This window comes from Lactuca virosa, chromosome 4 (genome assembly GCF_052849685.1).
Source record: "Lactuca virosa cultivar CGN04683 chromosome 4, Lactuca_virosa_CGN04683_v6, whole genome shotgun sequence".
Lineage (NCBI taxonomy): Eukaryota > Viridiplantae > Streptophyta > Magnoliopsida > Asterales > Asteraceae > Lactuca > Lactuca virosa.
This window is the reverse complement of record NC_136429.1, coordinates 13966942-13992889: the sequence shown is the minus strand read 5'-3', so window position 1 is coordinate 13992889 and position 25948 is coordinate 13966942.

Below are 25948 nucleotides of genomic sequence, written 5' to 3'. Positions count from 1 at the left end.
TATGAGAGGTGTTTTTCTTGATACGAATCCGCACTAACTCTTGAATATTTGTTCTGTCTAGGAATGCTTATTGACAAGAGAATCTCATATGTCAAGAGGACAGTGGGAGTCTTAAAGATCTTGGAAAAGTTTCAAGAACTAATCAAGAATAAAACCTATTGTTTAATCGCTAGCAAACAACTTGAGGTTTGTAACCTATCGTGTTGAAATATTCTTATTTCTGTGTCTATTCCAGTTAAAGGTTGACTATGCTTGTGAGTTCTATGAGTTCTCAATTGCTTGCATAACAACCTGGAAGCAATGGTAGGCCCTGTGCTGCCAGGTGGCAAGAAAGTAAGATTAAACAAGTACAGTCCATATGAGTCTGAATTTGTCGCTAACCTTGTCTTATGATTATGGTTTTGACAAATTCACATGGATAGGAAAACTTACACCATAAAAATAAAATCTAAGTGTCATAAGGTTTCTCTCCGATTCATGAAAATGATGGTAAGGAAACGCTTTCACTAGGTAGGTTTTAAGTAGATAACAATTATGATATTTGCATTCTCAAAGTCGTTAGTGTAGCGTGTGTGGGTAACTGGCACACTAACATATACTTGTGAGAAATGGCAAAGGTCTAAACAATTGAGACTATGATTACGGCATCCCTTTTCATAGTTCTAAAATTGTTTAGACACACATGTGAGCTATTTAAGAAAAGGTGTATGATTTTGATAAAGTCTTATCACAACATCTCGTATCAGAAATCTGAACTTTGGTAAGAAATTCAATAAAGTATGATTTCTAGAAGTCTAGCTGATTTCTGAGTACATGTCAAAGCCAGTAGGAGCATAAGTGTTATGCTAATAATCATCATGTTAGTGGGAGCATGATAATTATGACAAGTGTTGCAAGTTAGCAATGTTAATTATAGAAAACAAAAGTTTCAATTCGCTTTGAAAAGTTTTTTTGCTATAATTAAGGGAGAGGATTTTATACTTCATTCCAATTCTACAAGCTTAGATTGAGATTTTAATCAACTTTAGTCGAGGATATATATGAACGTTATGTTGGAATGGTTCAATATAAGGAAATTCTATATATGTGACGTTCTCAAAATTCGATTATGATTACGGCATCCCTCTTTATAGTTTGAATTGTGAGAACATGGAAAATAAAATTTTTATAGCATGAATCGTGTCCCATATGCTTCGGGTATAGGATCGATTACATCCATTCTAAATTTTCCAAATGCTTAGGGCATTAAGAAGGAAAAAGGAATAGAACCTGATATGACTAAAATGATTAAGCAATTGTCGAGGACAATCTAAGGTTTACCAAAGATTGGTTGCTCGTGGATAATTGGAAGTATAGTGTAAACTTTGGAAAAGACCATATTGACATATTCTGAAAAGAGGCAACTCTTGTTCAGAAGTGATAGTCAAAATGGTAATATGGAATTGTTTCCATAGGTGGAAGGTATTCTCTGAATCTGTGTAAGATTAGAAAAACTTAATGCAAAGAAGGATGTTCAAAGGAATATACTTTGAATATGAGACTTCGTTTCCATGGAATTGATCTCCATTGGAATTCTTTGTAATGTCTGTTGCCAAGTCTTTGTGACTTTTGTGCATAGTCATTACAAGAATCATTGCATATAAGTTTAGAATCTAACAGATTACAGTAAATGGCAAGAGTTTGGTATTCTTACATTTACAAAAGGGATTAGGATTGTGAAATCATCATTGGAGTCGTATTCAATTGATCTATTTCACAAAAGAAAGGACCGTAGGTAAACATAGTGTGCATGCATGGAGCATGGCATGACTATTGTTTTAATTCAAGTATTAAGTTGATAAATCGAAACATTATACAATGAATAATGAGTAATCAATATGGTGCTTAGATAAAAGGCTTTTTATTTACACTCAAAGTGTTGGGGCCATATAGGATTAGTATTATTCTTGTGTTTCACTTTGCATGTTTTGACTTCCCGAATAACTAGGTTATTCAAACCATCCACAGTCAATCATACTTTGGAAGTAGGTATTGAGGCAATACTGTCATGAATGGGTCTTTAGTCTGTCTAGGTGGATAGACTTAGCTGTAGTATTCATGAGTGCTCCTGGAATAAGATTCGAGTATTGGATTAATCACACGCTCATTTGAATCACTTCATGGATTTTATCACGACTGAATCATGAGACGATAATATCTTATATTCTACAAACCAAGAGATATGAGTTGTTGACCATGTGTTGATTATACATTGATTGTACGAAAACGCATCAGTAACTTGATGTTATAAAACGTGCCTTTGTGTATGATTCAACAAGTAGTTAGTACAAGCATATGAGTCGAAGTTTATCCATTCCTTTTACCTCATAAGGGTAAAAGCGAGATATGTGGGCCCCTCGATGGTTTAGTGATGACACCCGTAAGTACTTGGCCAAGCCTGGACTGATTTGATTTGTTCAATTAGTCAGTTTTCATAAATCGAAAATCGAGAAACAACAAATGGACGGAGAGAATGATTATAATCCATGTCTCAGTCCATATGATATCTAGAATGGAGGAATATATGATCACTTATCTAATGGACGCGTCATTGATTTGTTCAGAGTTCGACAGCGGCTTTAAGAGCTACGATTGCTAGTCGGGCTATGAAGTCATACTTGCAATAATAGTCTTAGACTTATCCAAGTGGGAGACTGTTGGATTAGATGTCTAAGCCCATAACTATTATTGGTATGTACTTGACCCGAGAGTAGCATGGTCCATTTGGATTGCATATCATCAGGACAATTTGTTAGGATGGACTCTTGAGAGAAGGTTATATATGATTTATTAATATATTATAAGTACTAATATATTAATATGAAATCATATGGTTTTAATTAGTATTGATCAAGAATTATAATTTAGAATTGATTTAGTGATCAAAAAGAGACTAATTAAATCTATGGGGACTAATTATGTTAATTAGTTATATTTATGTGTGTTGGGCTTATGATCCATGTTGGACCAAGATTATGTATGGATACATAAAGTGTTGGGCCACATGAACCATGGATCATAAGACCCATGGGTATGGATTTGGGTTATATCCATGACCCTAGAAATCCCACATATAAATACATACTTCATTGCCCAAAATCGACACTTGTGTATTTCTAGGAGTTGATAGTGTTTTTGGGTGTATGGAATTCTCTCTCAAGTTCCTCCTTTGTTCATGATGTGTTGTGATTCCACTTGAGGCTTCCACACTATTGGGGTTAAGCTCTTTAAGGCCAAATACATCAAGACTTCAAGCTCCATCAAAAGGTATGTTATCCTAACTAGTATATTATATGGTTTATATCAAATGCATTCTAGTTGTAAGTTTAATACCTTGGAAACCATTTGCATGTATAATTAGTGAAAACATAGATCCAAGGTATTTAGGGTTGTATGTGCACCATAGGATGTTGTAGTATACTAAATCCCAACAATAAATGCATGTAAAGACTATGTAAAGACAATCCTTGACTAAGCCCAACGTACGACCTCGACTACGCCCACACATAAAAGGCCTAATCCTTATCAGCCCCTATTGTCCAGAAACCCTAATATCGACCCCTATAGCATCTTGGTGTGTTCTTGACCTTGTGGAGTGTATTTTATGTAGTTTGGTGCCTTGGAAGGAAGAAGAAGAAGTTGGTGAAGAAGAGTTGAGCATGAAGATCTGGGTTATCATCATCATTTGGCACTAATATGAGGTATAAAGCTCTGAACGTGTTGTGTTATAGCTTAGATCTCCTTTGTTGAGTTTTTGGACCCTTTTTGGTCCCATAGATGAGATCTTGTGGATTATTATCAATTCTGAAGCTTAGAGTTGCTACTCTTGGTGTTCTTTTGGTCCTAGAGTCATAAAGTTGCCATCTTTGAAGATTAGAACCATCCATGCATGAATTTGAGTTCATTTAATGGAAGTAAAGTGTTAGATTTCGGGTTTGGGTTCATTTGGGGCATGCAAAGACGCCAAGTTAATGACTTTATGGTTTAAGATGTTGCATATGACTCAGATCTGTGATTTGGACCCTTGGACTTAAGTAATTAAGAACTTATTGGAGAAATGGCTTAATGGGTGAGTACCCTTGGCGTACAAGCTCGTACGCGTAGCATACAAGCCATGCATAGTGTACACTTAGCGTACAGTTGAGTACGCCCCGCGTACTCAGTGATTAGGCTTTGCGTCTTTTGGGCCTCTATTGGACTACTTCTTTGGACATTGTTGTTTTAACCTTTTAGGCCTTACGGGCCATCTGAAATTGAGCCTCCGGAGTAAGGAAGTTTATTGGGCCGAGGGGTAAGACCCATATTGGGGGTTTGGGCCTAATTTCGAAAATTAGGCCATAAATGGGCCTTAGAGGAACAAGTGGATTTGGGCCTTGGTCTTGGATCATATTAGGTCAGGGATAAAATGGTCATTTTACCCTAAGAATGGATTATTGAATATAGAATGGAACCCAAGTGTTAATTGGGTGTTATTGTGTACGGTTAGCTCGTGGAGTCGTCAGGGCAGCAGCTAGAGATTTATTTCAGTGAGACTCGGCATTCGAGGTGAGTTTCCTCACTGGGTTTAGCGGGTCTAAGGGGGTGTTTGATATCTTGCTGACCGGGTCTGGGTCAGCACTTTTGGCTGACTCGGTCCGTACAACATGTTTGATATATGTGATTTTCGTCTGACCCGATCAGTCCTTCGTGATCCACCTACTGACTCGGTCCATTAGTAGAATACAACCGACCGAGTCCAAGCATCATCTTTTCCCTCTCTACCCTTGTCCCAAAACACGTATACTCTTCCATCACTCCTTCCACAAATGTCGGCCACCACTTCTTATACTCCAGCAACGACTCCTTTTGCCTCCAACCATCCCGCCGACCACCACTATTTTCGGCAACCCCGTCGCCGATACTCAACCACTAGGAACAAAATTCGATTTGGTCTATTTTTCCCTAATGATAGCAAGTTCAGGGAAGGAAAGTGAAAACGATGCACGCTGATTCATCTCATCAGATTCTCGATGTGAACGTTTTTTTCTCGATTCATCTTATTTGATGCTTGTTCATTTTTGCAATCAACTGGATGAAGGATTGAGATGACGAAATTGATGATTGAGATGATGAAATTGGTTCGTCCTTTTCTGCCTGATGTGTTGAATAACACAACTGAAAGGGAACAAGGGGTTGATCTATGCCTTACGCAACTGATTCTAGTGGATTTCCAGAGTTTGAACAAACACAGCAAGAGTTTATTCAGAATCGGATGATATGCGAAGTAGTTTGAAGCAAAAAATGATCTTCTGTTTTAATGGCTCACAAAGTGTTTGATGTTATGTCTGAACAAGATTGAAGTTATTATTATTATTCCAAGATTATACTTGATAGGTCATAGATTAGTGGTTTGGGCTAGGCAATCATTTGTATAATTCTTATAGGGTCTTGATCTTGTAATGTATGTGTTTGTGTTTGTTTACGGCTGGGTTGGTGTTTACGGCCGTAAACGTGTGTTCGGCCGTGAACCCCGTTCACGGCCAGTCTGCCCCTATATATAGTGTCAGAGTCTTTCAGTCCTAGAGACGTATCAAGAGAGTTTACGGTCAACTGTGTGTGTAACTCAAGGTGTACCAGACGTTTTGTGAATGAACGTGTGCATTGCTTGATCACCTTCTTGTTCTACTCATTTCTTGTTTGCATTTGTTTTGATCACTAGTTTGGATCACTGAATTGGGGCTCTACAATACTTTAAATCTGAGTTTATGGCTTCTTTTGTGATTTAATTCATAGTTTATCACTTCTTTTTGTGCTTTAATGCATAGTATACAACTCAGATAGGATAATTGATGTTGATGATTCTTCAAATATTCAGAACAATGCAGAGGTTGTTGATAGTTGGTGATGTTTTGATGCAGTTTAGTTTCTGTGTGGAATACTATTTGAGGAATGTTAGATGTTGTTTCATAAAAGATGGTTGCTATTTCAAAAAAGTTAACTGGTATTTCAATTAAGTTTGGTGTGGATTTTACAAGGATTCAAAGTAAAGTTTGGTTGTCGTTTCATGTTGATATCAAGTCAGATCCTTCAAGCGTATACAACATGGATGTTATCTAAAGGGTTGTTATGAAAGATTGTTTCTTTAAAAGCTCTTTAGTCATGTATTATTACAGTTTTTATGTGCTTTGACAAAATTTACTTTAAATTATTTTATTACCCAAGTGTATATGTGAGAATTGTTTTTGTATCAAATGGCATTGCTATAACTAAATAGATTCATTTTGTGTTGCGAACATAACATAAGGGTAAAACGGTTATTTTGATCATTCAGCACAGTCAGTCAGATGCATAATCAAACAACATGATTTCAGTCAGATGTAGATTCAGTCAGAATTTCTAACCCGGTCAGCTTCTAATTCAGTCAGCTCTAACCCAATCAACAACTATCAAACGACCCCTAAGTCATCAAAGTCAACCCTTGATTGGTTGTGTTAATATACTTAATGTCTGTGTGATACTTGTATGTGCTTGTATATGTATGTTTATTGGGTGGGGCCCGTTATGTGAGTGTGGGCGGGGCCTGTATCTCGTTGGGTGGGGCGTGTTATGCGAGTGTGGGTGGGGCCCGTATATGATATGTATGGTAGGCGCTATCTTGGCGAACTCACTAAGCTTTGTGCTTACGGTTTTTAGTTTATGTTTCAGGTACTTCCGGTTCCAAGGGGAAGAGCTCGGGTTGACTGCATCGCACACACCATATAGGTTTTGTTTATGGGACATACTCTAATTTTTATGATGTTGACATACTTATTTTATTGGGTTGTATGAACAATGTTTTGGAATATTGTTTTGACTTAAATCAAAAATGAAATTTTTGGGTCATGTTTTAAGGATGTTGCAAGTTGGTATCAGAGCCTTGGTTTGAGAGATTTGGACACACTCTCGGGTGTGTCTGATGTAACACCCGACTCCCAGGTACAAATTTTAAAGCTTTATATTTATGTTTTTAGACCTACTCGACGAGTTGGATGCCTCAACTCGTCGTGTAGAAAAGGTTAAAGTCGCGTGGATTCTAAGACCTACTCGATGATTTGGAGGACCCAACTCGACGAGTAGAGGCTATGTTTGAAAACCCTAATTTTTAGGGTTTGCACCCTATTTAAAGGACCTTAAGTCCTTTCCCCTAGCCACCCTTGCCACTTTTCACGTCCAGGAGCAAACCCTAATCGATCTAACCCTATTTTGAGTGTGTGTGAGGCTAAAAGTGTGTGTTTGGTGTATTTCTTGAAGAGGCTTGAAGATTTAGAGGCTTGGAACAAGTAGAAGCTTGTAGATGCAGTATCTACATCGTGTTGGCATCCAGCTGAAGGTTAAAAGTCCTTACCTTGGCTTTCCATTTCCTATATCTCTTCTTATGTTAGTATATGGGCATTTTGGTGCAAAAATGGAGTCACTTTCGGATTTGAGCTTGTCACAAGGGCATGGTTTCAGATCTGGACTTCTCAAGGCCTTATGGTCATAAAGCCTCAATCTTTATGAAGCTTTGGCCCTCATCCCTGTCCAAGACCTCTTCCTAAGGCTAGTATTGAGTGTTTTAGCTTCATGGAGCCTTGCATGCACGTAAAGTTTGCAACTTTACGTGGTAACTGCACCCTAGGACGCTAGATCTACAATTTGGAGCCTTGGTTTCGCTTAAAAGCGTCTGAATGAGAAAAGGACTGAAGGAACTCGACGAGTTGCTTAGCCAACATGACGAGTTGGATGAGGGTTTCCCACTTTCTGGATTCTGCATGAACTCGGCGAGTTAGGGAAATAACTCGACGAGTTGGTTCGGGTTTTCCCGACATTTTGGACACTGCATGGAGTCGACGAGTTGTCTGGAAACTCGGCGAGTCAACTGGGGTTTTCACGATTCTTTGAGTTCTGAAGGAACTCAACGTGTCAGTAGGCTGCACTCGACGAGTTGGGTCAACATGGACTGTTGACCTTGACTGTTGACTTTGACTTTGACTGAGGGTTGACCAGTGGGACTTTTGAGGGTATCTTGGTAATTTGGGATTTTGATGAACTTAGTCCTATGGTGGTTATAGGTGGTGGAGTTCGTGGCTGTGATTCGGGAGTTTGATTTTATCATTACAGATCGACATTGTGAGGTGAGTTGTCCTCACTATACTAGCAGTGTCGAAGGCACCAATGCCGACCCTTCTTTTCGGATTTGTATTCGGGTTTATTGCATGTTGATATGCTTAGTGACCTGTTAGGTCGTTATCCTGGTATATAGGATGATGTTATGTTAGTCACATGTTAGGTCGGTATCTTGGTATATAAGATGATGCTATGATTAGTGATCTGTTAGATCGGTCTGATTGTTTGTATATGCTAACATTTGATATTTGTGTGTTGATTGTGTGATTGGGGATGGGTTGAGGCGGTCTCTGCTTTGTGCTCTAGGCCAACATACCCAGGGCGTCTCGGATGGACTGCAGACCCGGTAAGGGCGTACTTGTCAGAACGGAGGCCCGACGAGCTGTCCAGATAGGATGAAGGCCCGCGAGCCAGTCCAGACGTGTCGATGGCTCGGAGAGCGGTCCATATAGGCTGATGGCCCTACAAGGCGGTCCAGTCAGGCTGATGGCTCAATATGCATGTTGTTTATTTGCTATGATATGGTTATGGTTTATGGCGTTGGTATTTTGGGGGAAACTCACTAAGCTTCGGGCTTACAGTTTTGGATTTTGTTTCATGTACTTCTGATGATCGAGGGAAGGCGAAAGCGTGATCGTGCATCTCCTCGCATTTTATGATTTTAATTTCTCGGATACTCTTATATGAAACTATTTTGAAAACAATTTGTAATAACTAATGGTTTTTGAATGCTTGAAAAGGTTTTAAATTTTCCTGAATTTTATGGATGTTACATCTGAACTCAAACTAAGGATTTGGTAAAAGTTTTCAAAAAGAAAAACAATTTCTTAGAAAGAGTTTTCTAAAATATGGAAAGGTATGGTGCATGCAATCACCCCAGCTCAAGTAAGTATCCCAAAATAACCATACATGTTTTATGATATGCTTTGAATTGTGAATTTGTGAATCGCATGCTAGATTAGGGCTAAGGATCTAGGAGAGATACCTTTGTATTCCTGTTGTATGAGCTTATAAAATCGCATGCTAGTGTTGATAAGTCAGTGATAGGATGGCCTGATTAGGTTATGCTTGGTTCTGATTAGTTGATGCTTGAATGCTGCTTGCTTTGTGCTTTTAGGAGTTCTAACTAGCTTCAGCTAACTAGTAAACGATATTCTCAGTTGCATATTATGGGAACTAAATAATTTTAGAGGGTTAGGTTTTAACTTTATTGCACAACTCTTGTTTGAGTCCAACCGTTGTAGTGTGAGACCACTCATTCGAAGGATTATCTAGTTTTTATAATATGTAATTCTATTCATGGGCTAGTTAGAGGAAGTTAGCAGGAGTTCTTTCTGCAACTGATGACGGAAAGTGGTGTGGAGTTTTCCCTAGGAAAACCTAAAATGAGATCTAGTGTTGGGAGCCTTATCTATGGGGGGGGGGGGGATTGTTTGGGATATAAAGTAACTTGGTTGAGTTAAGGCACTTCTCGAGGAAAGTACGGATATATGTGGAAGGTAGTATGGGCCTGTACTAATGGAAGCATAGGATCCGTACTCGATTCAAGGAGGGCTGAGATGAAGCCAGGGAGCTTGTGGAGTTATGATTCCCCCATGTTTATTCTCGATCGATGTGTATTCTGATGGTTTGTATTGGTCTATTTTCAGTATGGTGGTATTGCGAGGCAGACCAGTTAGCGGTTTCGGTCTTGGGGAGGGCTCGGGCTTAGGTTCTGGAGCCGAGAAGCTTGATGACCAGACGAGGGAGTTCATCTGGACTCAGCTTACATGCAGTATCCTTGAGCAGACTCTTGTGATCTTTGGGACGGTCAAGGAGGGATTATGCAGATGTGTTCCTGAAGGATTTGCCTGGGGTACCTCCGGAGAGGCAGGTGGAGTTCAGGATTGATTTGGTCCTAGGTGTGGCTCCTATAGCCAAAGCACCGTATCGGCTGGCTCCTCCCGAAATGCAGGAGTTGTCTACACAGCTACAGTAGCTGTTAGACAAATGATTTATTAGGCCGAGTAGTTCGCCTTGGGGAGCACAAATTATGTTTGTGAAAAAGAAGGACAGGTCCCATCGTATGTGTATGGACTATCGGGAGTTGAATAAGGTAACAGTGAAGAACCGTTATCCCATTCTGAGGATTGATGACCTTTTCGACCAGCTTCAGGGTGTATCTTGGTTCTCCAAGATTGATTTGTGCTAGGGATATCATCAGATGTGGGTCCGGGATGAGGATTTGCAGAAGACAACTTTTCGGACTCGATATGGTCATTATGAGTTCATGGTGATGCATTTTGGGCTTACCAATGCTCCAACTGTGTTCATGGATCTCATAAACCGCGTGTGTAGGCCGATGTTGGATCGGTCTGTGATAGTATTCATCGATGATATCTTGGTTTATTTCAAGACTCAGGAGCAGCATGAGGAGCACGTGAGGGAAGTGTTGGAGACATTGAGGATGGAGAGACTTTTCGTAAAGTTCTCCAAGTGTAAGTTCTGGTTGCGTGAGGTGTAGTTTCTGGGGCACCTTGTCAACCAGAAGGGTATTCTGGTCGATTTGGCTAAGGTCGAGGCCGTGATGCAGTGGGAGGTTCCGATGTCGCCTTCTGAGATTCGGAGTTTTCTTGATTTGGCTGGTTATTATCGGAGATTCATCTAGGATTTCTCCAAGATCGTTGTTTACTTGACTCGACTGACCAAGAAGTCGTGACATTTCGTTAGGGGCCTAAGCATCAGGCCGCCTTTGAGACTCTTAGACAGTGGTTGTGTGAAGCACCGATTCTAACCCTGCCATAGGGTGTTGATGATTTTGTGGTTTATTGTGATGCTTCGATCACAGGTTTAGGAGCAGTGTTGATGCAGCGAGGTTGCATGATCACTTACGCTTCGAGGCAGCTGAAGTCTCATGAGGTGAACTATCCGATACATGATTTAGAGTTGGGGGTCGTGGTTTTCGCCCTCAAGGTTTGGCGGCATTACCTCTATGGGGTTCGTTGTACTATCTACACGGATCACAAGAGACTGAGGTATTTGATGGACCAGCCGAATCTGAATATGAAGCAGCGTCGATGGTTGGATGTAGTGAAGGATTATGATTGCTAGAGCCTTTACCACCCGGAGAAGGCCAATGTGGTAGCCTATGCTCTTAGCCGCAAGGCGGTCACAGTTCCGATCAGAGACCTATGTTTGAGGATGACCGTGATTACTCCGTTGTTGGAGCGGATTTGTGAGGCACAAGTTGAGGCTATGAAGGAAGAGCATCAAAAGAGTGAGCGTATTGTGGGTCAGGAGTCTTCCTTTGATTATGATAGTCGCGAATTGTTGAATCTGCATCGGAGAGTCTGGATTTCGTATTGGGGCGGTGTGTGCCAAGTTCTGGTGGAGGAGGCTCACAAATCGACGTTCTCCATTCAACCCGGGGCGACGAAGATGTATAGGGATCTCCATCCTGATTATTGGTGGCCTTGCATGAAGTGAGATATGGCATGGTATGTGGAGTGGTACTTGACTTGCAGGAAAGTCAAGGTCGAGCATCAGCAACCTCACGGCAAGACGTAGCCGTTGGAGATTCCCGTATGGAAATGGTAAGACATCACTATGGGTTTTATCACAAAACTTCCCAGGACTGCGCGCGAAGTGGATTTTGTTCGGGTCATCGTGGATCATTTGACCAAGAGCGCACATTTCATTCCGATCCAGAAGAGTATATCTGTAGAGAAGTTGGCCGAGATTTATATCAGGAAGGTAGTGACATGTCATGGGGTGCCGGTATCAGTGGTTTCAGATAGGGATGTTCGCTTTACTTCCAGGTTTTGGAAGCGGTTTCATGACAAGTTGGGCACTCGTCTCCATTTTAGTCCAATAATTCATCCGTATATCGATGGTCAGAGTGAGCGGACTATCCAGACTCTTGAGGATATGCTGCATGCTTGTGTGTTGGATTTCGGTGGGAGTTGGGATACGTATCTTCCATTAGCAGAATTTTCGTATAAAAACTGTTATCACGCTAGATTTGATCGACCTCCTTTTGAGATGCTCTATGGGAGGAAGTGCAGGACCCCGATTTGTTGGGGCGAGGTCGATCAGCGAGTTATGGGGAGTACTGAGGTGGTACTCAAGACCACTGAGCTGATTCAGCATGTTCGGAGCAGGCTTCAGACAACTCAGAGTCGGCAGAAGAGTTATGCCGACAGACGCGAGTTAGACTTGGAGTTCCAGGTGGGAGATATGGTGCTCCTGAAGGTGTCACCTTGGAAAGGTGTCATCCGGTTCAGGAAGCTGGGCAAGTTGGGCATCAGGTATATTGGTCCATTCAGGGTTTTGCCTCGGGTGGGCCGAATTGCTTATCGCTTGGATCTTCCGAACGAGCTTAGTCAGATTAATAGTACATTCCACGTCTCCCAGCCCCGGAAGTGTTTAGTGGATGGTTCCGCATTGGTACCATTGGAGGATAATCAGGTGGATGACCGCCTGAATTATATTGAGAGATCGGTGGCGATTTTGGATCGAAAGACGAAGACCTTGAGGAACAAAGTAGTCAATCTGGTGAAGGTGCAGTGGCAGCACCGCAATGAATCAGAGTGGACTTGGGAGCCTGAGGAGGAGATGGGGGAGCGCAATCCAGAGTTGTTCGGGGCATCAGACTTCGAGGACAAAGTCTGATCCAAGTGGGGGAGATTTGTAACACACGATGGTTCTAAGTTAATATTTATTTAATTGTCTAAATCAGTTAAGTTGTATTGGGCTTAGTAGATTGGGCTTTTTATGTGTGGGCTTAGTCGAGGCCGTACGTTGGACGTAAGCTTGGTGTACGCAGGGCGTAGATGGATCATAAGGAACGCGGAGGCATGCATGTACGCGCTGCGTACAAGGTGGTACGCGCAGCGTACATGATCAGAATCAAAACCCTAATTTCTAGGGTTCAAGCCCTATATAATGTCATTAAGTCCCAAGTGTTAGCCTCCTTATCAACCCCTATTGTCCAGAAACCCTAATATCGAACCCTATAGCATCTTGGTGTGTTCTTGACCTTGTTGAGTGTATTTTTGGTAGTTTGGTGCCTTGGAAGGAAGAAGAAGAAGTTGGTGAAGAAGAGTTGTTGGAGCTTGATCTTGAAGATCCGGGTTATCATCATCATTTGGCACTCATTTGAGGTATAAAGCTTTGAACTTATTGTGTTATACCTTAGATCTCCTTTGTTGAGTTTTTGGACCCTTTTTGGTCCCATAGATGAGATCTTGTGGATTATTATCATTTCTGAAGCTCAGAGTTGCTACTCTTGGTGTTCTTTTGGTCCTAGAGTCATAAAGTTTCCATTTTTGAAGCTTAGAACCATCCATGCATGAGTTTGAGTTCATTTAATGGAAGTAGAGTGTTATATTTCGGTTTTGGGTTCATTTGGGGCATGCAAAGCCGCCAAGTTAATGACTTTATGGTTTAATATGTTGCATGTGACTCAGATCTGTGATTGGGACCCTTGGACTTAAGTAATTAAGAACTTATTGTAGAAATGGCTTAATGGGTGAGTACGTTGGGTGTACAAGCTCGTACGCGCAACGTATAAGCGATGCAGCGTATACGCTTAGCGTACAGTTGAGTACGCCCCGCGTACTCAGTGATTAGACTTTGCATCTTTTGGGCCTCGGTTGGGCTACTTCTTTGGACATTATTGTTTTTGGCCTTATGGGCCCTCTATAATCGATCCTTTGGACTAAGGAAGTTTATTGGGCCTAGGGGTAAGGCCCATATTGAGGGTTTGGGCCCAATTTGGAAAATTGGGCCATAAATGGGCCTTGGGGGAACAAGTGGTTTTGGGCCTTGGTCTTGAATCATATTAGGTCAGGGGTAAAATGGTCATTTTATCCCAAGAATGGATTATTAAATATAGAATGGAGCCCAAGTGTTAATTGGGTGTTCTTGTGTACTGTTATCTCAGGGAGTCGTCAGGGCAGCAGCTACGGATTTATTTCAGTGAGACTCAGCATTCGAGGTGAGTTTCCTCACTGGGTTTAGCGGGTCTAAGGCACCAAAGCCGACCAATGATTGGTTATGTTATTATACCTGTTGTCTATGTGATACTTGTATGTGCTTGTATATGTATGTTTATTGGGCGGGGCTAGTTATGTAAGTGTGGGCGGGGCCCGATATGTGATTGTGGGCGGGGCCCGTTATACGAGTGTGGGCAGGGCCTATATCTCATTGGGCGAGGCCCATTAGCCGAGTATGGGCGGGGCCCGTATCTCATTGGGCGGGGCCCGTTATATGATATGTATGGTAAGCGGTATCTTGGGGAACAGACTAAGCTTTGTGCTTACGGTTTTTAGTTTATGTTTCAGGTACTTCCGGTTCCAAGGGGAAGTGCTCGGGTTGACTGCATCGCGCACACCTTATAGATTCTGTTTATGGTGCATACTATGATTTGTATGTTATTGACATACTTATTTTATTGGGTTGTATGAACAAAGTTTTGGAATACTGTTTTGACTTAAATCAAAAATGAAATTTTTGGGTCATGTTTTAAGGATGTTACAAGTTGGTATCAGAGCCTTGGTTTGAGGGATTCGGACACACTCTCGAGTGTGTCTGAACTCAAACTGAGGATTTGGTAAGTGTTTTCAAAAAGAAAAATAAATTCTTAGAAAGAGTTTTCTAAAATATGGAAAGGTGTGGTGCATGCAATCAGTCGAGCTCAAGTAAGTATCCCAAAATATCCATACATTTATTATTGTCGTAAAACCCTCCATCATACCGACGGAAAAGGGAAAATGAATACACATGTGTTTTCCAACCAAATATATTTACTTAAACTATATTAATCATTACCTTAATATATATAAAAACATAGTTTTTATTTTTTATTTTTTATTTTTAAGGAGCTATTTTTAACGAAAATGTATTTTAAATATATCAAAAATCATAACTTTTTATTCTCTTTAAATAGACATCCACATTGATATAATTTTAAAATAAAATACAATTTTTATTTTTTATAGTTTCAACTCTCATTATTCAGTGAATAAAAATGCATCAGATTTTTATTACAGTACATTCGTCAATCACTTATGAATAAAAAATATGTTTAATTTTTTTTTTTACATTTTAAGTATCATTCATATATGAATATAACTTGTAATAAAAAGTGTATTAGCTCTACCTACAAGTTATATTCATATATTAATATCACATTTATCATAATTTTGTTACATATCATTTGTTATTCATATAAGAATAAGTAGTTCTAATTATAAAATACTTCGTCTTCTATTAACATAATACTTACTTATATATGAATAACAAATAAACTGCAACAAAATTTTGATAAATCCTTTATTCATATATGAACATAACATATGACAAGAGCTAATACACGTTTTATTCATATATGAATATAACATGTGATGAAAGATGATGTAAAAAAATTATTTTAGGTAAGAAATTTTTATTACGGCTTATATTCATATATGAATAATAGTTAAATTGTATAAAAATTAAACATACGTTTTATTCATAAGTCAATAACGAATGTACTATTATAAAAACTTGATGTATTTTTATTCGCTTATGAATAATGAGACTTGAAACTAATATATATATATATATATATATATATATATATATATATATATATATATATATATATATATATATATATATATATATATATCAATTTGGATGTTTATTTATAGAGAATAAAAAGTTATGGACTTTAATATATTTAAAATAATTTTTCGATAAAAATAGCTCCTTAAAAATTAAAAAAATAAAAAAAAAACAAAAAACTATGTTTTTTATATATTAAGGTAATGTTAGTATAGTGTAATGAAAAATGTTTTGTTTGAAAACAAACGTGTATCCCTTACCGATTTTCGTTGGTACGCCCAAGTGTTTTGTGGAAAAATAAATATGTGGTTGAGATTGATTCCCTCATTCTCAATTTTTTTTTCTCAATTGAACTCTTATTTATATATATATATATATATATATATATATATATATATATATATATATATATATATATATTAAAAATCATATAATTTTTTAAAGGTTTTTATGAATCTTTGTATTCTTAAATGATCGTAATTTTGATTCTCTCTCTCTCTCTCTCTCTCTCTATATATATATATATATATATATATATATATATATATATATATATATATATAGAGAGAGAATCAAAATTACGATCATTTAAGAATACAAAGATTCATAAAAACCTTTAAAAAATTATATGATTTAAAAAAAATGTTTTAGAGGAACTTAGTGGTTTTTAAGCATTATTTACAAAAATAGGCACATTTAAAAAATGTGCATATATACAAACGTTGATGTGTATATGTATGCATTAGAAATTTGTATATATGCATATTTTTCAATAAGTCGATTTTCTCGAAACAAAATCAAACGAATTAAGCTCTTAATAAGTGTCTTAATGATTGGTAAAAGGATTTGAAAAAAAAATCATAAATATGGTTTTGAAAAAAGTTCTTGGGTTTTCACTAATATATTTGTGCTCAACTGATTTTAACTCGTAATATATATATATATATATATATATATATATATATATATATATATATATATATATATGTGTGTGTGTGTGTGTGTGTGTGTGTGTGTTCAGCGATTTCTGCTAATCTTCATCTTCAACAATTGTTTACAATCTTTCAAGATGTGACTTTTACTCTACATCATGATTTCTTCAGTTGATCAAGGTTTGAGTTTTCTTCCTTGAATTTTCATCACTTTCATTATTACTTGCATATAACATGTTCAATTGTTAACCTATGTTAAATTGTTAACCTATTAACATGAACCGATTGAATCATCAAGCTAATTAATAAATCTATGATTCGTCATTTTAATCAAAAATCATATTGATTGATTGAATCTATTTAACCTAAAACACAACTTAAACTATAATATGTTATTTGGTAATACATCATCTGTTTCATTATTTAATTTTAAAATTTAATTTAATCAATGTTTTTTTCATCAATCTGTTTGCTTTTCATTAACATCATCTTGCTAATAAGTTCATGTCACTGCATATTATTCTTATAGATTATTGAATATACATTTATTAATAGCAATAATGATAACAGTTATGGATGATTTAGATATGCATGACATCAGAAAAAATCATCACAATGAAGAAAATCATCAATTCGATTCTAATGATTCAGGGATTCTTCATAATGAGGAAAATCAATCGAAAAACAAGGAAATTTTGTAACTATCATTTTGCTTTTATTTTATTTATTCTTTTAAAGATAGTATATGTTACTGCATATTATTCTTATAGAACATTTTATTAATATCAATTATGCTAACATGTATGGATGATTTAGATATGCATGACATTGAAAAAAATCATCATGATGAAGAGAGTCATCAATTCAGTTCTAGTGAATTAGAGATTCTCCATAACGAGCACTACTACAAAAATACCTTTTAATGACACGCATTACGTGTCATAAATGCCACAGATGACACGCAAAAGCGTGTCAAGGAAGGCCCTGTCATAAAGGAAGACAACACGCTTTTACGTGTCGTAAACTTACGACACACATTTATGACGCACATTTACGACACACATTGCGTGTTAAGGAAGGCACTGTCATAAAGGAAGACGACGCGAATTGGCGTGTCGTAACCTTACGATGCGCATTTACGACATGCATTTTGTATCATTAAAGCCCCTGTTGTAAATGAAGATGACACACATGTGCATGTGATAAAATTTAACAACCATTTACGATATACATTTATGATCTGCCTTTACGATACTATTTTATGCATAATACAAAAATATGGAAACAAATATATACCAAAACAATCAATTTCATCCAATATCATGTCAAACAAGTTATCAAAAAATTGTAATACATTGATATTAAGGTGATCAGATAGTACATTGTTATTAAGGGGTTTTCCCTAACTATATAACCTGATACTATATTTCTATTAAGGGAAGCCTTCTTGTTTAACATATCATGTAAAAAAATCCTTTGTGTCATTGGTTTTCTACCTGGTACACCAATGACTCCTATATGTTGTGACAATACCAGTGTTATTCAAATGATAAATAATCCAGTGTAGTATTCCAAAACCAAGCACTTCGACATTCGTCATCACTTCATCAGGGACATTGTACAAAAAGGAAAAATGGTGTTGTTCTACATCCCATCCATTGATCAATTGGCTGACATTTTCACTAAGGCATTGAACGAGAAGACCCTAAACAAATTGATTGCAGATCTTGGCATGCTTTTAATGACTTAATCCTTTTCTAACTCGTTTAAAGTAACGTTGCTTCTACTTTCTTCCTTAAAACACAAAAACAAGTGCTTCTTTTATTATGTTTTTCCTTAAAGAACTTTACATAGTTTTCTTAAGCTTTGCATCTAATGTTTACAACTACTCTCTTTTCTCTCTTTTCACTATTTTACAGGCCTATCTATGGATTATATACACCTCTTCCTTTCTGAGTTGGAAAGAGTTGGGGCCATTAAGAATGTTCTGAATGCTCTAGTTGTTGAGAAGAATATTGATATCAAGTCATCTTCTTGTTGATAATACTCTTTCTCTCATTCACTCACTGTTATGGATGCAAGAAACAACCATCAATACAATGAGTCTTAGTTTCATCTACTGACTCATAATCCCATAAAACCTCGAGTGCCCTCGTGTTGATCTTATCTACTCGATGGCTACATGGATTTAAGCCATTTATATTGTAGGTTAAAACGACTAGTTCTCGTTCCTCCCTTGCTGCTGGTGAACATGAAGCTTGGAATTTATCCGCAACATCTCAATGATTAAAGGCTTCACCATTCTTTGCTTGTAGTGAGTTGTATTTTATATGTAACATCCATAAAAATTCATGAAAATTTTAAACTTTTAAAAACCAATCCACAAATCATCATTATTTACAAAATAGTTTTCAAAACATGAATAATATCAGAATTTTCCCAAAATCATAAAACAAAACACGATGAGGTGCACGATCACGCCTTTGCTTTCCCGCGATCATCTAAGGTACCTGAAACATAACCCAAAACTGTAAGCCCAAAACTTAGTGAGTTCCCCCAAAGTACCAACACATATCAAATAACAAATATACAATAACAGCATGCAATGGGTCCACAACTAAAAGACTATATTACCCCTGAGCCCACAGCATAAGTCTGGCTTGCCCTCGGGGCCCACAACTTATCTCTAGCTTGCTCCCCGACCAGATCAGTCCTCAGACTGAATACCACCAAGCCTCAGTACGAGTCTGGCATTCCCTACCCGGCCCTCAGCTCGTATCTGGGATGGTCATGAGCCCTCAGTATGAGTCTGGCATGCCCTACCCGACCCTCAGCTCATATATGGATTTGTCCAGGGTTTGTTGGCTACCGCATCGAGCAGTACAACATCAACCCAACCTACACAATATGTCAATATATAATAGATACTAATATATACAGATAATCATACAGACAGTATCACAGGTAGTCCTAATGATCTACTAGACTAGCGTATCAAAACTAGTATTCATATCAATTCCATACTCAACATATCAATGAATATCAGGTTATCAAACCAATGGGCCGGCCATCGTGCCTTCGACCCGTAAATACAGTGAGGAAAACTCACTTCACACTGCCGAATCAGAAAGAATCTATGGCTGCCGAATCAAACCAAGGATCCCCACGCTATAAATCACAAGTTAATCATCCATCAATAATCGGATCCGACTTACACTAAGTGTCCAAACTAGGGTAAAAGACCTTTTTACCCTCTTCATAACTTGGCCCAAAACCGAGGCCCAATCTTACAATCCAAAAGCCTAAATTCCAAATAAACACCCAAGGCCCAAGCATGGTCCAATTTTCCAAATTGGGCCCAAACCCCTTCCATGGGCCTTAACCCAAGGCCCAATAATATTCCCATCCCAAAACACCAGAAATCAGATGGCCCAACAAATCCCCAAACATCTAAGCCCAAAACATGGCCCAAACCGAAGACCAAAGGATATGAGGCCCATTTTGCTGAGTACGCGGGGCGTACTCAGCTTGACGCTACACATACATGCTTTAGGGCTTGTACGCCTAGCGTACTCCTCCTGTTCAGCCATGCTTCACATTTAACCCTTAATCCCTTAAGACATTTCTCCAACCCGTGATCTGACTTCCTTGAGTTGAATTATCACGTAAAGTTGCCAACTTTACGTTCATACATAGCTAAATGAAGATCTTAAGCTTAAAGAGTACTTAACAAGTGACTTAATGCATGCATATAACAAAAAATCACATAAATCTTGCACCTTTATGCCATATGAGTCCATAACAAGCTCAGATCTAAAACAATAGGCCCTTAAAACGTCTTAACTCTTCAATCAACCCAAAATGGGGACAAAATCATAACAAAATAAGCTATAAGGAGATATAAACATCTACAAGCCAAGGTATGAACTTGATACCTCAAAGAGATTGCAACAAGTGAGATTATTTTGAATCTATGACCTTCCTTCCAAGCAAAGCACCTCAATCTTCAAAGCTTCCTTCATAATGAGAAGAACAACCACTAAAATCCTCTCAAGGGATCAAGAACACCACCAAGGAAGCTTAAGGGATAACTTAGGGTTTTAGGAGGTTTGGGGGCTGGTAAAGAGGCCATCCCTAAAGACTTAAGGTGCTTAAATAGGGTACAACACCCTTAAATTAGGGTTTTCTTGAATCCCTCATATGCCCAACGTACGAGGCCGAAGCTTCATGACCAAGCTACTGACTACGCTCAGCGTACGCCAAGGTACGCCTCGCGTAAGGGTCCTCGCATGAGTACGTCATGCGTACTCCCCATGTACGCCCCCGCGTACTAGGGTTTTTCCCCAAAACCCTAAATTCTTCTGAAGGCCATAACTTCTTCATTATACATCCGATTCCAACGATCCTTATATCCATGAAAAGGTAATGAGAAGCTCTCTGCTATTATCGACTCATACTTGCCTTTAAATTTCCCGAAAAAAAATCCAAATTTCAATAAAAGCCCGGACTGACATTGACCAAAGTACCCCTTGACTCCAAAACACAAACTGAACGCCCGAATCCAGTAAATCACTTTACCCATATCCAAATGGGTCCAAATCTCATTTCTTCAAAGGTCCTAAGTCTGATAATACCCAATATTTCACCACCACTCTGAAAGGAAACAATTTGGAACGGGATATTACAACTCTCCCCCACTTAAATTAGATTTCGTCGTCGAAATCATTTCTTACCATACCAGGCACGCCGAACGTCCTGAGCCACACGGACACAACCTCGAGCACCCCTAGACTTCCCAACGAAGACCGAAACCAACCCTAATAGGGGTTTCCTAACCCGAAAATGAACGGATCCTTTCTCATCCTAGATCTATCCCATGTCGAACAACCACTTCTACTCATCCTGAAATCTAAGGTCCCGAATTGGTTTAACTCTCTGACAAATCGCCCATACCGCAACTTGCTAATTCCATTCCACTTGACCAAAGGAATAAAATAATTTTTCAAGAAGGGACTCATCATAACGATAACAATTTCATGAACATAATGAACAATGCGAGGCAAATAGGGATATAAGCCTTCTAGTGTTGAACAATATACTACTTCCTTTAACTCCCGAACTAACATATCGCTGCTGAAATTCTGAAACCCCATACTTGCCTGACCCCCACAAATATAGAATCAAACCAAACCACAATCACAAGAATCTGATCTGCCATCAAAACTGAAACCATCCTTTAACCCTGAACCCTTCAATTAATACCTAGCATACATATTCCTTAATTCATACCCTATCAAAATGAAGACCTTACACATAAAAAAAAACCCGCGATTCCCACCAAGAACCAACACGGTACCTAACTCATAACCCGAGATCAAAGGATCTACTCTTGAAATATACACGGAACCTTCTTATTCACGACAACCCCTCACTCAATCAGGATATAAAGGTTCCCAAACCATCGCTGAGACTACCAGTATCGCACCTGGTCCACCCACCAGGTTCTCAAGAGCTCAAAGACCAAAATATCCTTTCTTAAGCATCCCTTTGTTCCACTCGCTAACCACACACTCTATCCTACAACTCCAGATCCACTACCTTGACCACAAACTCACTGAACTCCCAACTTACACTACTTCAAACCAGACGGTCAATCAGGTCGTCTCTCCTCGTAACTGGGGTGTGAAAGTTGACCTAGTTCCACATCTAACCCATTCCCGGAAATTCTGATTGATTCTCCCCCACTTGAATTTGTCAAAGCTCTCCTATCCCCAAGGATTTCGATGGGTTCCCCACCCATAAATCTACATATAGTATGAACCGACCATGACCTGCTTACCAATACCAACATTCCATTGCTATCCGATCTCGATGACCACCCAACTTACTGAAATCCAGAAGAATACTCCCCGAAATCTTAGCAGGTCCGATTATCCCAAACGATTCCCATGATGCAGCACTAAACCCTGAAGTCCTTTTTGCCGGCGACTAAAGACCATAACCCTTGCTCCGAACTGGCGAGTCTTCACCCCAACTTCCCCATCCTTAAGTGAATCTCTGAATTCTAACCATATACAATCTTTGCTAAAATGAGATTCCCCTTGTACTTCCAGTGACCAACAACTCATAAACGACCGCCGATCCCACCAGATAAAAAGATAAAACAACCGAACCCTAACTTCACTGGAGAACTAACCGGATAGTGCTGACCATAGACTCTTCAAACACTACCCGCAAAAGCATCTGTTGAAATCCTGACCTCCTCTTCCTGCCGAGATACTCGCAATGGAACCTGAGTTGCCCCGCCCACTAAGCGTGGGCAATTCGTCTTGATATGACCTGGCTGATGACAACGATGGCACAATTCTACCTCCAGGGTGCATTCTTGGTGGAAATGGCCCTTCCGCCTGTACTTGTCACACTTAGACCTGCTGCGCACATCCTCATGTGTCCATACATCCTTTGTGCAACCATCACGACCTCTCGGGTCTCCAACACTCGCTATGACAACGTCCAACTGCTCCGATCGCCGAGCTAGACCTTGAGTTCGTCTCCTCTTCTCTAGTTGCCAATTCGAACAAACCTCCTGCTCTTGGGTTACCCTGACCATCCCGTAAACCCCCTGAATAGTCTAGGTCTAACCCTCAAACCTAACGACCAATCTATCAGTGACACGCCCAATGATGTCGGGTAACCCCTCGCGTAAGACTACTGAAACCTCCACGACAATCCAATCATGGGATTGAACCTCCTGAAAACATGGTTCATAACCCACCTCCGATCCCAGATGACGAGAACTGGGAATAGGATCCTCCTTCATAAGGAATTTTAGGGATCCACAAGCTTTTGGCTCTAGATGAGCCCCCAAATGCCCTGCTAAAATCTCAGCCTGAAAGGCCCTAAAACGACCATCAAAAGCTCCAAAATTCCTTCCTTGACTGAACTAAAGATCACCAGAGTCAACTCCAAAATATCACGGGTAATCTCCGATGAGATGAACTCCCGCATCCGCTCATCGATTTGCTCAGTACCTGCACCTGAGCCGGAACCGAAACCTGTGACAACCCGAAATTTCTATTATGTACAACCCGAAATTTTGAGCTGTGTAGAGTCAGTTTGAGTGTTCTAAAGCCTAGTACTTCAAGAGATAACAGGAGAGAGGATGCCCTAGGGTTTATTGTGCAACAATAATGTCCTAAAACTCCAAGAGTTTGGAGTTTACGGCCTAAACAAGGTGTTTACGGCCGTAAACCCTAAGGGGGTATAAATATGACACTTAGTCATATTTACCACTTTTTCACATTTTCAAGATCCAAAACTCAAATCCTCTCAAGTATCATCCGATTTTCCTTCTTGATCTTCAACTTTGTAAGTGTTTCTTACCCTAATAAGTTGATATCTTACTTAATCTAGTGATCTTACATGATTCCATCCGTGAAATCATTCCATATGTGTAGATCTTCAAGTTTCACCAAGAACACACACTAGTGTTCTTGGACTTTTAACACCTTTTCAAGCTTTTACATAGTAAGTACTCTTACCCTAGTGTGTTATAAGACTTGATACACTTCTTAATCATCTAGAAAACATAGGGAAACACAAGATCAAAGGTGTTTATGGTCCAAGATGTTCTTGGACCGTAAACCCTAATGAAGGGGCCAAAGTGTGACCTAGTCCCTTACCAAGCCTTGGATACTAGTCAAGATACCATCCTTGATGTGCTTAGGACTTAAAACATCAAAAAGACCATAAACCATTTGGGTTTACGGCCATAAACCCAAGGAGAAATGGTCCAAGGACCGTAAACTCCACAAAGGAGTGAAATGGTGCCCTAATCACTTCCTAAGGCTTAAACATGAAGTAGGAATGCTTCTTATGACCTTTAAAGCTTCAAAACACAAAATGGTAAAAGTACCATGAGTTTACGGCCGTAAAATCATGGGTTTACGACCGTAAACTCAATGAAAGTTGGTCCCAAAACCGTAAACTCCAAAAGAGTTTACCCTTGGACCCCAAACTCAAATACATGGTCCTACCACCCTTAGATGCAATCCTTAGTACCTATAACACTTAAATAAGGTGTTTTACATGTCCTAGGATGTCTTAACTTGGTTAATTAGTTGTTTAATGACTAATTGGATACATATATGTGTTATTATATGTTAACTAGGATCCTTGGGTGTGTTCAAGTCTTCACTTGACACTTAGCATCCTATACTATCCGTTCATCCAAACCACTCACTACAGGTGAGTTCATACCCCTTAATCAATCTTTTAAATGATTTTAAATGCTTTTATGGGGGGGGGGGGAATACAAGTTGATCTTTTATAGTTATTATATCAATCACATGTGATTAATAACTACCAAACAAATGGATTTCTTACTTTCAAACTGTGTTATCAAACAAACTACTTTTCAAACTGTTTTGTCAAACTCTTTTACATGTCAAATACTTTTACTTAAACTCTTTTTAACTTATATTATGTTAAATGTATATCTTTATAGATATAGTTATATAAGTAGGATTGAAAGGACTTAGGACTGATAACTCACCTTAACCTCCTGTTCCTCGTTTGGTTGTGGACTTAGGGTATCGGTTATTTGTCCGAAGGTCATTTGAATCCTAGTTATATATCATGTATATGTATATAGATATAAAAGTTCCTTCTTTCTATTCACTACCTTTGGGTAGCAAAGGTATACAGATATGTTCATACATACAAATCACATTACTAGTAAGCTACAATAGGCGTAGTTTAGGAAGTTACTAATACTATTACTAGAACAATGGAACATACAATGAGTCAGTTCATACATGAGTCTATACATTACAATACAGCTAGTACATACTATATATTTTACAAGAAAACATACATGCTAGACAGAGAGAGAACATACAATACCATACAGAGAGAACATACATACATACTAGACAGAGAGAGAACACACAATACAGCTAGTACATTCAATACATATACATGAATACTATTACAGTTATGTAAGCCACGTAACGGGGCTTGGCACTACCTGTCATGACCGTTTTGTATCCAGAATCTCCTTAAGTGAGGAGCGTATGAGTTTACGTATAGATCTATAATTGATTGACTATCCTACACCTTGCTGCTCGCTACAGTGGGACTTGCAAGTCTACGGGTGCCAAACGTCATTTTTTTTCCGACATCTTACATTGTCGCATTCTATAGTCGGTAGCAGGGTACAGGCTGATCACATGGTACTTTAAATTACAATTGTTTTAAGGTAGTTA